The sequence below is a fragment of the Notechis scutatus genome, chromosome 1 (genome assembly GCF_049901735.1).
Source record: "Notechis scutatus isolate UNSWTSFEM ecotype Mainland chromosome 1, rNotScu1.2, whole genome shotgun sequence".
Lineage (NCBI taxonomy): Eukaryota > Metazoa > Chordata > Lepidosauria > Squamata > Elapidae > Notechis > Notechis scutatus.
In genome coordinates, this window is record NC_142009.1 from 15,647,415 (window position 1) to 15,664,968 (window position 17,554).

The 17,554-nt window shown below is 40.6% G+C and overlaps 1 protein-coding gene across 2 annotated transcripts in view; it reads right to left on the reverse strand.

Annotated features, from left to right (window-relative positions):
* Nucleotides 1–17,554, reverse strand: part of GALNT17 (polypeptide N-acetylgalactosaminyltransferase 17) — a 339,139-nt gene that overhangs the window by 282,866 nt on the left and 38,719 nt on the right. The gene's annotated exons all lie outside the window — the stretch shown is intronic.

Below are 17,554 nucleotides of genomic sequence, written 5' to 3' on the forward strand. Positions count from 1 at the left end.
CATTTTATTAGAGTTGTCATATTGGCATATCTGGGAAAACCTGAATCTGAGAGTTCTGGGTTTTTCCTTCCCAACAGAAATTCAAACATCCATCCCCTGTGTCCACCAGTCCATCACACAGCCCAATCAAATCTTCATCCCAACTGGAGACATTCCCCCAAGTCACTCCCCTCCAGGTGCAGGGCAACATGTCCTTGGCTTTCTGAGAAAATATATTGTTGAGTCTAATCTTCTACCTCACTCTGAAATCTCCCCTCCCAAATTCCCATGCACTGAATGTGGTAGCCTCAAAGCTTCCAAGTTAAAAAAAAAATGACTTCCAAGGCTGACACCTTATTCTGGAGTGTTATTTAAACAAATCTGGAGTGTTGAATCCTTAAAAAAAGAATTCCCACTGCAACATTTGTCTTTTTAAAAAAGGAATCATTTTATATAATTCTGTGTATATTTATTTTCTCTGTTCTTTGATTGAGAATTCAGTACAGATAGTCCTCAATATACAGCCACAATTGGGAGCAGAGCTTCTGCTGCTATCAAGGTGATTGTTATATGAGTCATGCCCGATTTTATGCCAGCGTTGTTAAGTGAATCAATTAAATCGTTGTTAAGATGATTAATTAAATATGAGCCAGCTGTGTGCAGGAGCAGCCAAAAATGCTAATACAATCTTTGGTTGTATAAACAGAGGCATAGAATCAAAAACACACGTAGTCCTGTTTTGGTCACCACATTAGAAAAAAAAGATGTTGAGACTTTGGAAAAAGTGCAAAGAAGAGCAACTAAGACATTAAAGGTCTGGAAACTATAATATATGAGGAATGGTTGCAAGAATTTGGTATGGCTAGTCTAGAGAATAGGACTAGGGGTGACATGATAGCAGTATTCCAGTATTTGAGGGGCTACCACAAAGAAGAGGGGGTCAAATTATTCTCCAAAGCACCAGAGGGCAGGACAAGAAACAATGGTTAGAAACTAATCAAGGAGAGAAACAACCTGGAATTAAGGAGAAACTTCCTAACAGTGAGGACAATAAACCAGTGGAACAGCTTGCCACCAGAAGTTGTAGATGCTTCATCACTGGAGGTTTTTAAGAAGAGACTAGGTAGCCACTTTTCTAAAATGGTGTAGGGTCTCCTGCTTGAGCAGGGGGTTGGATTAGAAGATCTTCAGTGTCCTTTACAGCTCTGTTTTGGTTGATTGATTGAATCATTGCAATTGTTAAAAATCACCTGACTTCCCCCATTGTTTCTTGTCCTGCCCTCTGGAGCTTTGGAGAATAATTTGACCCCCTCTTCTTTGTGGCAACAAGTTGGGGCTGGAGTGCTAGTTTCACAATTGGACAGGGACAAAGGAGTTTAAATTACAGTTCTCCACCCTGAGGTCCAGACCCTCCAGGGTTCCAGTAATATGTCTCAAGTAATATGTGTCTCTCCCTTGCTGTCTACATTAGTCAGGTATCAGTTTGGGCATTTGTGCTCTTGTCCCGAACACCCCACCTCAAAAAGAATGGAACAGCTTCGAGGATAACAAGGAGAATGAAAATGCAGCAGAAAGTAAGGAAAAGAGAATGAAATAATTGGAAGCTTTTAATGTTGGGAAACAAGACTTAAAGGGGAGATGACAGGACTTGTCAATACCTGAAAGTCAGTGACACAGAAGAAGGTCAGGATCTGTTCTCCTTTGCAACAAACCACGGGATACGAAATAATGAATGTGCGTTATAGAAGTCAGATTCTGATTGAACATTAGAAAAAGCCTTCCTAATAATAAGAGCTGTTCATCTGTGGAACCTGTTACCCATTGTGATGCTGTTTCTCCTTCACTGTATTCAAAGAGAGGCCTGGACAGCCATGTATCACAAATGCTTTAATTTGGTTTCCTGCATAGAAGGAGATTGGGCTCACTAGCCTATAGGGTTCTTTCGAACTTAAAGTTTCTCTGCTACACACATCAAAAGAACCAGCTACAGTTGCATAAATCCATTGAAGGCGATATGCTTAACCAGAAAAGGTCAGAATGGGAGTCTTCATTCACATTATTGTAGAATGCCAATGGCTTCTTTTCTTGTTCAACTTGGCACAACATTATTCAATGATGCTTTTATGCCGAACAGTGCCAGTAAATCAAGAAAAAAAAATTCTGTTAGTGCCAGGAGGCTGTTCTTCTTTACCACCTGGAAGAAGGGATCGAATGGCAGAGTGAAAAAGACTAACACCGCTCAAAGGCTTATCCTACAATGCAGCCCAAAGCCAAACATTCAGCCAAGAGATTTGACTGCTTTTTCTTCACTCCCGCAGGATCCGCCTGCGAGCTTCGTCAAAATTGCTCTCCTTTGCATCAAATAGGTCACAGCATTCATATTTTGTTAAAAGGGAAACATGAAAAATGTCCAACCCAAGAGTGCCCTCAATCTGCAATGCTTAATTAATAATGTGGAGGAGATAAAACTTTAAAGGAAATTAAATTGAGGCCAAACTGAGGCTGGGGAGGGGGGAGTGGAGCTATTCAGATGCTGCCATTAAACATTAAAAATAATGTAAAGGAAGCTATATATACTCAGCTGAGCTCTGAGACATGAAAAGGTCCCAATGCATCCTCGAGTAATCTGGCATGCTGTGTTTAATATGTCAAAGATTGACAAATGAATTTACAGCATACTTCTGCATAACGTGGGGGAAAGAAATATCCTTGCTTATTAAGAAAGGTTGCAAAATTCCCCTGGAAGCATCTGTGTCCAGAGCAGTTCAGCTGATGAAGAGCCACAAATTTTGGAGTTTGTAGATACCAATAGCAGAGCTCTTCTTTGTTGTGCATTTCTTACCACGGGGCATCTGGGTTGATAAACAGTCTATAACTATCCAGGTTCTTTCCCAGTCCTTTTTAGAATAAGACATCAATGCCAGAACCTAGAACCTTTGGCTTACAAACCTTGCATTCTAACGATCAACCTGGAACTATCCATGGTGCTGAATGAAGTTGAACTCTAAGCTTTGAACTTTCTGATGGTCCTCATTGGGACCATCATTTAAAATAGCAGTAGTAATAGCACTTAGATTTATATACTGCTTATAGTGCATTACTGCCCTCTCTAAACTGTTTGCAGAGTCAGCATATTGCTTCTGACAATCATTTTACCAACCTTGGAAGGATGGAAAGCTAAGTGAAACTTGAGTTGAATAAGTTTCTGGGGTGAGAAGCAAAACGTCTTAAAACAAAAAGCAGAAAGTCCAGTTGCCTTTTGAAAAAACCTTTGGGACAACCATGACCTGGATGGCTTGTTTCTGGTGTAGTTCCTGCTGTTCAGTATTGTTCTAGGGATCAGTGAGGTTGTGGTAAAAACATCTCTACCAGTTTTTTGAATTAAAAATAGAATAAACCAATGTCAACATATTCAGGGAATCTATCTATCTATCATCTATCTATCTATCTATCTATCTATCTATCTATCTATCTATCTATTTCAACCTATCTACCTACCTCTATCTGTCTAATCTCATCTCATCATATCTATCTAAATGATACCCTTGTTCCCAACATGTTTAATCCTTGTGTAGTCCTAGAGTCTTCATTGTCTTTCATATCTGAAGTACAGAATTTGGGGAAAATGCATCTGAATTATTTCATCAATATTAACAGCCATCACTTTATCAAATAAATTTAGCAAATATAAAATTAGCACAAGAGAAACTGTATTCATTTGGCTTTGTCCTCTTTTGATTTCCACACAGAGTAAAAGAAAAAGAACTTGGATTAGCATAGATCTTTAAACAAATAAAAGTATTTCAACTTTTATGCAGGTTGCCTGGCTGTGATAACAAGTCTTCTTTTCAAAGGTGACTTAGTTTTTTCCTTCCTTTATTTCCTTAAGGCTAGACAAATGTATAAATGTCCCATCAAGGTGTTATAGATGTGGAGTAACCTAAAATTTTGAAATATATAGGTTATGTTTTGTTTATTAATTTATGAAAGGACTTTTGTTTAATAATTGATGCTATAGCATATTTTGCATTTACAGCAAAAACTACATTGAAATAGAATCACAGAGATGGAAGAGACTGCATGCATCATCTAATCAAGCCCTCTGCAATGTGCAGTAAAACAAATTAACTTGGAGTCCAGTTTTTTTTTTGCTGTGGACCTTCACACAAATTAAGACAAAAAAAACCCTACAGTGATGAAGATCAGTAGACTATCATCAGTAGACTATCAGTAGACTATCAGTAGACCATCAGTAGACTATTTCACCACTGCTACCATCAGAAATGCTTTTCCTTAAATGAAATCAAGGTAGCTGTAGTTACAATTATATATCTTATTTCACTGTCTACAAGGAGTAGGTTTGTCCCTGTATTGCAGGGGTGTCAAACTCAAGTCCCACGGGCTGGATCCGGTCCATGGGGTGCTTAGATCAGGCCCTCAGGGCCACACTGGAAACAGAGAAGGCCCACGGTACCTCTGCCAACTCTGAAAACAGAGTTTGGGAGAGCCGTACACGGGCCCCCTGAGCTTTCTTTTCACTGGCAAAGGATTGCAGGAAGCTGCCGCAGCAGAAAATGGAGCTCAGAAGCCTGTTTTCTCTGTCAGGAGGCTCAGGCCACCACAGGCATCCTTGACACAAGTGATGTTGAGCTGGCCACGCCCACCCTGACCCCACCGAGGTCAAATACAGCCCTGATGTTTCAGTGACATCGAGTTTGACACCCCTGCTGTATTGTCATCTCCTCAGTCCCAGATTTTAGACTTTTGATTCATTTCACAGGGGTGGAGAGCTTACTTGGAATTTTGAGAGAGGCTGTGGATCTTCTCACAAATTGCCTACCATGTGAACTTCTTCATGGCAGCCACAAGGGAGCAAAGTAGCAACAAACACTGATTTGCATGGTTGTTCTCTTCCAGTTTATTTTTTTCTCCTCATCTGGATCTATGTCTTTCCAAACAAAGACAAGAGGAATTCCAAACACCATAACAGATTGTAGCTGCCCGTCCATCATTTTATTTCCAAGAACAGCCTTAAGGGATCTGCTGGAGTTTCAAAACTATAAAGACAGGACTAAAAGCCAGTATCTTGCATTCCTAGACAAGCATCCCAATTTTTAAAAATTAAAATGATTTTTAAAAAAAGAAATTTTATTAATTTTCTATTAATTATATTTCTTAGTGCATAATAAACATCATATTGTCTGGGTACTTAATTTGCTTAACAATACAAATTCCATTTTTACTCTCTACCCCTTTTCTTCCAACCACTGGTAAAATAAGTTCCATGTTTGATAATATCCTGTGTCTTCTTTCTGTTTAATTTTCAATGTAAGTCTATCCATTTCTGCACAGTCTAGTATCTTCTTGATTATCCCTTCATCTTTCCAATAACGTGTGAAGATTTTTTAATGTAAAAAGATAGGTGATACACACACACACAAATGATAGGAGGAAATAAGATGGCTGACGGAATAATGGTGTCTATGATTGGTAGCTGGAAATCCTACTATAAACATTGGCATGATTTTTTTTTTTAAAAAAGCATGGGATGCAGGATTAATCCATGAGAAAAAGCAAAACACATATTAGCTTTATGGGATGGATCCAAATGTGACTACGTGAGCAAAATTTCAACATCTCCGGAGGTTTTTATCAGGCTAGAGCAGTGTTTCTCAACCTTGGCAACTTTAAGATATGTGGTCTCGAATTCCCAGAATTCCCCAGCTGGCATGAGAAAATGGTGAGCTAAAGACTAAAGAAAAAGAGAGAGGAAAGCAGGAGTTGTAGACTTCAATTCCATATGGAGGTATTTTGAGATACGGTTCCAGGAATTCAAAGGGATGAATTTTCAAGGTGACATGCAGAGATTGTAACTGGAGAGTGGCTTTAAAACTGAATATATATTTTATGAGAAAACACTGTCTGGGGGCTATCACATTAAGCCATAATAAAGAGTTTATTTTGGGTTAGTTTAACATGGTGAGTGAGAACCAGAATTTACAGTTTAACAGGCTGTACGAAAGCATCCAATTTAAATGTATTTCGTAAACCACATTTGTAAAAGCCACGGCTTGACACTATAAGTGAACCCAACCAAGCTCACTTTTCAATAGGACAGCATAGCATTTTATGCGAAATTCAGTCCTGTAGATGCATTTCTAAGTCAGAGTAAATGTAGCCCAGAAGATTTAAAAGGGATCCTTAGAGAAGTGGTTTCTGTGGGATTCCACATTCCCTTTGATGGGCAAGGCTGAAAGGTACTAAAGAATATGAAATAATATCTACTGGCAAACAGAAGGAATCCATTATGAAAAAGAATGACAAGGGACATCATAAGAAAAATAGTAATTAAAATGCAGATTTAGCTTGTTTTAAGTCCTGGGTGTTGTAAAGCAAAGACGATAGTGCTTAAAGAAGGCAATTTGTAAGCAGACTGTGAATGAAGCTAAGATATGCTTGTATAAATACGATTTCAAGATATCTTATGTGCCTATGAGATCTGTGAGAGAAATCAATCCTTTTCTTCTGGTTGATCTGGGATGTCATTTTCAAATGCCCTCAATAGAAGAAAATGGACCAAAAGAGGAGATGAGAGGAAGATTCCATACATGTGACTGTTGGTAGTTATGGGTGCAGATGTAAAAATGATAGTGATAATGCAGTGGTCAGCAATCCTTTTCGTCTTTATCCAACAATCACCTACAATGGCCAAATACACCACCCCTCTTCCACAAAGCTATGTATAAAAAAAAGATGTTGAGACTCTAGAAAGAGTGCAGAGAAAAGCCACAAAGATGATTAGGGGACTGGAAGCTAAAACATATAAAGAACAGTTGCTGAAATTGGGTATGTCTAGTTTGATGAAAAGAAGGACTGGGGGAGACATGAAAGCAGTGTTCCAATATCTCAGGGGCTGCCACAAAAAAAGAGGGAGTCAAGCTATTCTCCAAAGCACATGAAGGCAGGGTAAGAAACAATGGGTGGAAACTAATCAAGGAGAGAAGCAACCTAGAAGTAAGGAGAAATTTCTTGACACTGAGAGCAACTAATCAGTGGAACAATTTGCCTCCTGAAGTTGTGGTTGCTCCATCACTGGAAGATTTTAAGAAGAGCTTGGATAACCAATTTGTCTGAAGTGGTGTAGGGTTTCCTGCCTAAGCAGGGGGCTGGACTAGAAGACCACCAAGGTCCCTTCCAATTCTGCTATTCTATTCTATTCTATTTTCTATTTTCTATTTTCTATTTTCTGTTATTTTCTATTTTCTATTTTCTGTTATTTTCTATTTTCTATTTTCTATTTTACTCTATTCTATTCTCATCAAAGCTCATCAATGAGCTTTCAGTGCTCAGCTCCTTTATGCAATTGCAAAATCACTCAAAAATGTAGCATTTAATAACTTAGCAATTTCACATAAATTACGGAAAGGCACCCTTGTGTTTGACACTTGGTGACAGTGTAGTGGAAATGGCTGGCTTCTTTTCTTTTAAGATTTTTATGATCTTTATTATTTACCACTCTGGTCAATCAGTCCTATAATCTTACATGATCCCCATCCCAAAACTAATGAGGTCTTGGCCCACTAAGCTTCTGAGATCACCTATGGAGGCACAAACTACACATAGGTAGTCCTCAACTTACAATGGCAATTGAGACCAGAATTTGCTAAGTGATGCGTTCATTAAGTGAGGGTACGTGAGAAGCACTAGTTGAGAAGGGAATTCCAAAGACCACCATTCAGTGCCATTGTAACTTCAAACAGTTTGCTGGTTTGGTTATAGTGTAAATCGAGGACTACTTTCATTTAAGGTCAGTTTGGAAAGGGCCACAGTCATCATTAACATGGTGGCTCAGTGGCTAAGATGCTGAGCTTGTTGATCAAAAAGGTCAGCGGTTCAAATCCCTAGCACCACATAACGGAGTGAGCTCTCATTACTTATCTTAGCTTCTGCCAACCTAGCTGTTCAAAAGCATATAAAAATGCAAGTAGAAAAGTAGGGACCACTTTGGTGGGAAGGTAACAGCATTCTGTGCACCTTCGGTGTTTAGTCATGCTGGCTAAATGACCGCGGAGATATCTTCAGACAGCGCTGGTTCTTCTCCTTTGAAACCGAGATAAGCACCACCCCTAGAGATGGAAACGACTAGCACGTATGTATGAAGGGAACCTTTACCTTTATCTTTACCTTACAGTCATCATTCTGGGCTATAAGAAATGCTATGCTGTTGACCCTTGCTATTGTCTAAACAGAAATGGAAACAATATCAACACAAAACCGTGTGAGGATGTCTCACAAGTTCACTGTCTCATCCAGGTACAAAGGTTTCTCATTCCATTCCTGAAGAAGATTAAGACTTTGGCATTTCCTTCAAAGGAGAAGAGACATTCAAAGGAATTCTTGGAAATGGAAATGAAGGCAGTGTTGTCTTTCTAGCCTTAGTTTGAAAGGGCCAAGGGATTTGTATGAAAGTTGAGTCTTTCACGACATAATCCACTCTCCAGGGATCTGCAAACAGACTGCCTGGCTTCCTATATTTCCACTGAATTCCCAGAGATTTGTCAGGAGGCAAAACCTTTTCAATAGCAATACTGAACTCACTTCCTGGAGGGAGATTCTTTTTTGAGAAATTGCTGGACAATTTTCACCTTTTCCCTGAAATTGAGGAAAAGAAACATCCACTTAACATATCTTCTTTCTTTTCTTTTCTCTTTTGCCTTTTTAAATTATGTTTTTGAAATATAGTACGGGTAGTCCTCAATGTATGATTACAATTGAGCCCAACATTTCTGTTCTTAAGTGAGACATCTGTTAAGTTAGTTTTTTTCCCATTTTACAACCTTTCTTGCCACAGTTATTAAGTGAACCATTGCAGTTCCTATGTTAGCAATTCAGTTGGGAAGTAAATCTGGCTTCCCAACTGACTTTGCTTGTCAAAAGGTTGCAAAAGAGGATTGCATGACCTTGGGACACAGCAGTGGTCATAAGTATGAGCCACGGTGATGCAGTAGTTAGAGTGCAGCACTGCAGGCTTCTTCTGCTGACTGCCAGCTGCCTGCAGTTCAGCAGTTCGAATCTCACCAGGCTCAAGGTTGACTCAGCCTTCCATTCTTCCAAGGTGGGTAAAATGAGGACCCAAAATTGTTGGGGACAATAGGCTAACTCTGTAAACTGCTTAGAGTGGGCTGTAAAGCACTGTGAAAGCAGTAAATAAGTCTAAGTACCATTGTTATTGCTAAGTATGAACCAGTTGCCAAGCATCTGAATATTGATCACAGAATCTTGAGGATGCTACAAAGGTTGTAACTGTGAAACTAAGCCCGACCACATAGTTTCGTAGTGAAGCACGGGTATCGAGCTAGTATTGTATAAAAGTCTGTCAGTTTAATAAATAAAGAACCTCAGAGAAACAAAGCAATTGGGGGAAAAATCATGCTAATCTCTCTAAAAGGAGGCAAAAGGAAAACATAAAAGGACCAGCTCTCAAGAAACAAAACGAAATAGGATAACTAAAACAACATTAACAACTCAAAAAAGAATAAAACCAATCCCATGACTACATTATATCTACGGGTAGCTCTTGACTACAACTATTTGAACATTTAATGACCTTGAAGCTTTAATGGCCTCAGAAAGGATTTGATATCAAGCGGTCATTGTAAAATAGTCACATGACTGGATTTCAGGTGCTTGGCAACCAGATAACAGATAAGAAGAGACCTTGTAAGTCATCTAGTCCAGGGTCCCTCAACCACCGGGCCGCTGGTTGCTTGGCGTCATCTTTTTGATGAAAAAGTGCTTCCGTGAGCTTTAATAAATAAAGAACCTCAGAGAAACAAAGCAATTGGGGGAAAAATCATGCTAATCTCTCTAAAAGGAGGCAAAAGGAAAACATAAAAGGACCAGCTCTCAAGAAACAAAATGAAATAGGATAACTAAACAACATTAACAACTCAAAAAAAGAATAAAAGCAATCCAAGGACTACATTATATCTACGGGTAGCTCTTGACTTACAACTATTTGAACACTTAATGACCTTTGAAGCTTTAATGGCCTCAGAAAGGAAGCTTTATGGCATATCAAGCGGTCATTGTAAAATGCCGTGCTGTAGTCACATGACTGGATTTCAGGTGCTTGGCAACCAGATAACAGATAATCAGAGTTGGAAGAGACCTTGTAAGTCATCTAGTCCAACCCCCTGCCCAAGCAGGACACTATTTATGACAGATGGGAGTCCAATCTCGTCTTGAAAGTCTCAAGTGATGGCACTCCCACAACTTCTGAGGGAAAGCTGCTCCAGTACCTAGTATTTACAGCTAATTATACTAAACGTAGTATTTACAACTGGTTGCAGTGTCCCATGGCCATATATCTATGATTTGCAATGGCTGTAGCCAGTTTCTGGAGGTTTTTTTTTTTTTTTTGCCAGTTCAGGAGAATGTATTTGCTTATTGATCACATGATTCAGATTTACAACTGCATGATTTGCTTAACAATTACTGTAAAAGGGTTGAAAAATCAGGGCCGGGCACATGAGTGCTTTGACCTTCAACCACAACAAGTGATGACCGAAATTCTGGTCCTATTTGTGTGGTAAATTGAAGATTACCTATTTATCTCAATCTCTTAAAACAGTACAGCTATTTTCATTTGCAATGTTTTTTTTTAAACAAAGAATTGAACAAGGGCCCACAACATAGATGCATGCTGTCTAGTCTGGCCTCTTTGAATTAGCCACAAAGCTAATTCAAAGAGTCAACTTGTCTGCAGAAAGATTTCAAACAGCTACTTGTAACCAACTCTGATTTTTTAGCTGAATTGTCCTTCGGGTTGCAAACTGCCCCGGTACAGAAGATGACATCTGAGCTCTTTTGGCTGCAGAGTTTCAGCAATAGTCTTGAAGTATCATTTTAAATTACTTCAAATGTCTGGGGAGCAATATTATGGCAGCTTCTTTATCATACCGTCAGGAAGCTTCCTCTGTAGATTCCAATAATAAACACAACGGGTGGACTTTTTCAGCAGGTTCAGAGACAGGATGGGGGGGGGGGATGGCTTAGGAAAATAAAAGAGCTTAGCACAGCACGATTCGGTTCCTTTACAATGGACAGCAATTTGTTCAGACGGAAATTCTTTTTCCTACTTCTTTCTTTTTCTTTTTCATGGCTTCATTATTCTCTCCTGTAAGAATCTCGCATGAAAGATTTTGGATCCTTGGACACAGGCCTTTTTTTTGGAAAGGCCTGATTTTTGCTGAGAACAAATTTGCACTTCTTCAAAATTGTTGGCAAATCTGAAACGCCCTTTCCCGAGAAAATAATCTGCAAAACGATACTTCCTTACCTCTCCACTCGTGATCAGAGGGAAGAATTTGTGAAGGACTATATAGAGAAATATAGATGAATAGAATAGAATGGAATGGAATGGAATGGAATGGAATGGAATGGAATAGAATAGAATAGAATAGAATAGAATAGAATAGAATAGAATAGAATAGAATAGAATAGAATAGAATAGAATAACAGAGTTGGAAGGGACCTTGGAGGTCTTCTAGTCCATCCCCCTGTTTAAGCACTTATACCACTTCAGACAAATGGTTGTTCAATCTCTTCTTTTAAACCTCCAGTGTTGGAGCAATTACAACTTCTGGAGGCAAGTTGTTCCACTGATTAATTGTTCTAACTGTCAGGAAATGTCTCCCTAGTTCTAGGTTGCTTCTCTCCTTGGTTAGTTTCCATTCATTGCTTCTTGTCCTGCCTTCAGATGCTTTGAGAATAGCTTGGCTCCCTCTTTTTTGTGGCAGCCACTAGAGATATTGGAAGACTGTTATCATGTCAGCCCTAGTCCTTCTTTTATCAGACTAGACATACCCAGTTTATCCCCTCCTTCCCCCCCCCCCCCCCCCCCCCCCCCCCCCCCCCCCTCCCCCCCCCCCCCCCCCCCCCCCCCCCCCCCCCCCCTTTTGGTCCATTTTTCACTGTTCTCTTCCCATTGGAAATAGTAAGTGAGGACTACCTGTATTAAGTGTCAGCAGTAATGCATAGCTGCCCAGACATTTGCAGAGCTCGCATATTTTTTAAAATAAGGCATCAGTTCTGAGATATCATTATGTTGATAACATGGTTTCTGTTCCTATTAAAGTGCTATATTCTTGAGAGCAGTTTTCCTTCAAGATAATTTGAAATCTGTTTCAAAAAACCTTAATCTGCAGTGGAATTATTCTCAAATCCACCCAGGGTTTTCATTCAAGGCACAAATGATCAGGCTCAAATTATCCTACTTCAGACATATTATATAAAGACCCAGCTCTCTGAAGAGGTGGTATTCAGCAGGTTCTGACCAGTTCTGGAGATCCGGCAGTGGAAATTTTTCAGTAGTTCAGAGAACTGGCAAATACTGCCTCTGACTGGCCCCACCCCCATTTCTTCTCTGCCTCCCGAGTCACAGCTGATTGGCTGGGTCTTCTTTGGTTGCCCTGCACAGGAGAACGGAGCTGGAAAGCAGGTTAGTGGAGTGGGGAGGGAATGGGGATTTTGCAGTAACCTTCCCCTGCCACACCCACCAAGCCATGCCCACAAAACCAAGCCCACGGAACTGGTACTAAAAAAAATTGAATCCCACCACTAGTTCTAATGCTGGAAAAGATGGAGGAGAAGAGAATGACTAGGAACAAAGTGGAGAGATTGAGTTACAGTGGAAACAGGAGCACATTTGAAAGACCTGAAGGGCCAGAATAGGACAGATGGTCATAGGGTGATGTGATCCATAAGAGTCATCACCAACTTGATGGGACCTAATTAGTCAGTGTAAAGAAGGAGGGAGGAAGGAGGAGGACCAGCACCCAGGTGGATGAACTCAGTTACAGTGGTGATATGCTTCACTGGAAATCCTGAAAGATCAGAACAAACCAGAACAGAATAACAAGTGTTGGAAGGGACTTTGGAGGTCTTCTAGTCCAACCCCAAGCTCAAGCAGGAAACCTTATGTGAATTACATATCTCAGAGTTGGCTACACCCAGGCTAAGGCCAGACATAGAATGTTAACTTCTAATAAATCCTTTTTAGTTTTGGGAGTGTGACTTGAGGCTCATGATTTAATTGGAGTAACTGCTCGAATCCTGACACCCTACACCAGAGGTGGGATTAAATTTTTTTACTACCGGTTCTGTGGACATGGCTTGGTGGGCGTGCATGGCTTGGTGGGTGTGGCAGGGGAAGGATACTGTAAAATCTCCATTCCATCCACACTCCTGGGGGAAGGTTACCACTGGTTCTCAGAACTACTCAAAATTTCCACTACCGGTTCTCCAGAACTGGTCAGAACCTGCTGAATACCACCTCTGCCCTACACCATATCAGACAAATGGATGTCAAACTCTTTAAAAATCTCTAGTGATAGAGCGCCAAAGAATTGAGGCCTTTGAACTCTGGTGCTGGAGAAGACTCCTGCAAGTCCCTTGGACTGCAAGGCAATCAAACCGGTCAGTCCTAGAGGAGATCAACCCTGACTGCTCTTTAGAAGGCCAAATCCTGAAGATGAAATTCAAATACTTTGGCCACCTAATGAGAAGGAAGGACTCACTGGAGAAGAGCCTAATGCTGGGAAAGATCAAGAGCAATAGAAGAAGGGGACGACAGAGAATGAGGGGGCTGGATGGAGTCACTGAGGCAGTCAGAGCTTAAATGGACTCCAGAACATGGTAGAGGACAGGAAGGCCTGGAGGAATGTTGTCCATGGGGTCATGATGGGTCGGACATGACTTCGCAACTAACAACAACAAAAGTGATGGAGCACCCAGAACTTTTGAACAATTAACCTTTCCATCGATTCATTGTCAGTAAATTTCTCCTTAGCTTTAGCTTGTTTTTCTCCTTAATTGATTTTCAATCATTGTTTTTTGCCCTGTCTTCAGATGCTTTGAACAGTAGGTTGACCCCCTCTTCTTTGTGGCAGTCCCTCAAATATTGGAAGACTGCTATCATGTAAACCCTAGTCTTTCTTTTCATTAAACTAGACATACCCAATTCCTGCAATCATTCCTTATGTTTTAATCTCCAGTTCTCTAGTCATCTTTGTTGTTCTTCTCTGCATGCTTTCTAGAATTCAAATGAGGGTTATAAGTCTATGGAGATTCTCAGCCATCTAAGTCAAAGGTGCAAAGGTGCAAAGATGAACAACCTTCAAATGGTGTCGGAGTATGAACAGATTTCCAGGGGATAAAAAAGCAGACTACAGGGAACCATTTGCACCAATCAGATGACCCTGAAGACACAGATAAACCCCCAAGTGCCTCAATGACTCTCAAAGGATGCAAATGACAAGCTGTCTGCAAGGAATGTAAATCCTTCCATTCCCCACCGTCCAGTCAGAGCTGAAGAAGCTTCTTGGATGAGAAGTGAAACGTCTTCAAAGGAAAAAACAGGAAAGTTCAGTTGCCTCTTGGAAAAGCACCTTTAAGTGAGGGTTATTTGTCATGGAGAAAATCTATGTGGTCATTAAGAATTGACACCAGCATGATGGCATATGATCAATCCACTGATTAATTAGTTGTTTAATTGAATTGAAACAGATGAGAGCCAGTATGGTTAGAGTTTAAGATATTATCTCAGCACTGGGGAGACCTAGGTATAAATACACCCCCAGTGTCAGGGTTCCAGAAAAAACCAACTCCAATTCAAAACTCCAAGACAGGCATTTTCTCAAAGTTTCCTTTTATTAGAGTGGCACATCTGGGAAAACCCGAATCTGAGAGTTCTGGGTTTTCTCTTAGTAATTCAAAAGTCAAAACCCAAGCCCTGCACCAGTGGTGGGATTCATTTTTTTTTTACTACCGGTTCTGTGGGTGTGGCTTGGTAGGCGCGGCAGGAGAAGGATACTGTAAAATCTCCAGTCAAAGGTGGTATTTGCCGGTTCTCCGAACTACTCAAAATTTCCGCTACCAATTCTCCAGCACTGGTCAGAACCTGCTGAATACCACCTCTGCCCTGCACCCATCAGTCCATCCCATGGTCCAATCACCAACCATTCCAACTTGAGACATCCCTCCAACCACTCCTCATCCAGGTGCAGGAATAATATAAACTTGACTGAAAAGAAGAATGCTACTATGCCTAACTATCAATGCTCTAAATATCCTTCCTCCTACTTTCCCAGGCACAGGAATGTGGCAGCAAGGAAGCTTCTGGTTCTTATATGGCTTCCAAAGCTGACACCCAATCCCAGAAACCTCTGAAATGAGTTGGGGTCAGCAGGAGTGACTGATCCAAAGTCACTCAGCTGGCTTGCATGTCTAAGATGCGACCAGAACTCACAATCTCCTGATTCCCAGGACAGCACCTTAAGTACAACACCAGACTGGCTCCCCTCTACTTTTAATTCACCATTATTATTATTATTATTTTAGAAAACCTTTCATACTGCTCTGTGCATTTGAATTTTTGCCCACTGCTTTGAACAGGTGACTGAATAGGAAAGGGGATAGAAATCAAATGAACAGTGCTTCCCTACCGGGTTTATTTGTTGGCAAAAATAGAAAATGGAAAATGGAAATGTTGGGGCAAAATTGGTTTCTTGTTTATGATTTCTGACTTTTGACTGATTGGAAATCGCCACCAGCAACGTTCTCTTTAAGCCACACAAAGATCAAGACTGCTGTCCAATAAACAAACCTCAATGCTGCTATCCACGGAAGATTCTGAACAGCATGAGATGGTTGCCATGGGTCTTAAATGGCTCTCCAATTTGATAAGCAGATGGTTTTCACTGGGCCAAAGAGAACCGGTCAATACCTGAGCAAAAAGGCCCTATGATCCTTGCCGAGATAGTAGATCTCTTCCATATGTATTTATTGGTTTAATTTCTATGCTGCCCATGTCATTGTCCAAAGGGACTTTGGGCCACCGTGTTTCTGAGGGAAGTTTTCTATCCCAGTTGAGAAGAAAAGATAAGCTTAAAAAAAAAATTCATTGGGAGAGGCAAAGAGAGAGAAACTAGAAAGGTAGCTATCATTGTGAGGTGGACAATGACCAGAAATAATTTTATACAGCCTATTTCTTTAAGTACACAGGGCCAAAAGATTGATCAAGCACTCCAAACATTTTGCACTTTCCAATGCTGAATTTAGAAAATATCAGTATACTGGAGGAAATAAGTATGTTTCCAGAGAGAATGCATACCCACCCATCCCCCAAACCCACAAAGCAGTGTTTCTTAACCTTAGCAATTTTAAGATAAATGGACTTCAGCTCCCAGAATTCCCCAGCCACCCTTGCTGGCTGGAAAATTCCACTCATCTTAAATCTGCTAAGGTTGAGAAACACTGCTTCAGAGGAAAATACTGAGTGTGGGGGGGGGGAGTTTATTGGAGAAAAGGGGACGTTGGTGGCACAGAGGCTTCATGATACTTGAATTGCTGGCCAGAAATGGTCTGCATCCAGAAGTTTGAGCCCTGCTCTGTGACATGGAGTGAGCTCCTGTCACTCAATCTCTGGCTCCTGCCTGCCCCGCAGTTTGAAAGCATGCAATGTTGCAAGTAGATAAATGGGTACCACTTTGTTGGGGGAAAAACCTAGTTGTGTTTGTGTGTGTGGAGAGCAGAAGATGGCATTGGATCTGACCAGATGCAAGGCATTCTGAAGTGAGCAAGGTGAGATGGGTGGAGGAATCTGGAAGAACCAGCAACCTGAGCACCACTGATTAATAGGTATAAAACTAGCTCAACCCCCACAATGCACCCAAGATAAGCGCACAAGTTCCGAACAGAATAAACTAGCAATCTGGGCTGTCAGGACAGCATTGTGTCCAGCATGTATAGATTTCCCTGAGATTGTATGCTATACACTAAATAAATAAATAAATAAATATTGGAGAAAACATATTCACTCTAAAATCACATTTCTATAGCCTTATTTTTAGCTGCAGTTCAATAAAATTATAGAAGGGACAGCCCAGAAGCGTGGATCTGTATCATGCAAATATTGTTGAATTTGAAGATGCAACTTCCCGCGCTACAGACCAATCAGGCTGATGGGCTGATGGGAATTGGAGTAGCCCATGGAAAGGTTAGCCCAGTGGATGGGATGGCTGATACAACTGTATTTGTAAATGTGAAGGTTGTTAGAAACAACGTGTGAAAGAAAAGATAGGGTTGGGGTTGGCTTTTTATATGCACCTAAAGCTAAATTTCAACAATAAGCCCTTTAACAGAGGCAGAGATGACTCCTTAAAGCTTAGCCTTTCCAAATTAACAAATGACTCCAAAATGAAAAACAATATCAACACAAGATACAACCTATAGGATTTTCTTGTACTAGATATCTGCAGACTTTCAATCAAGCCGCAAAGACAGCCTGTAAGACCCAAATAGAATCCCCATATAAGCCAACTTATTTCCCCAACAATTGTGTCCTTGGAGGTTTTGAAATGAAGCCAAGCAGAGCCAGCCAATTTCCCAGAAAGGGCTTCTTCAGGAGGGACTGAGAAGCTCTTAGACAGATAACAGTCCCTGGAGGACTTTAAAAACAGTTTTTACATAGCACAATATATCCATTTGGGTTGACAAAATGCCACTGATGTAG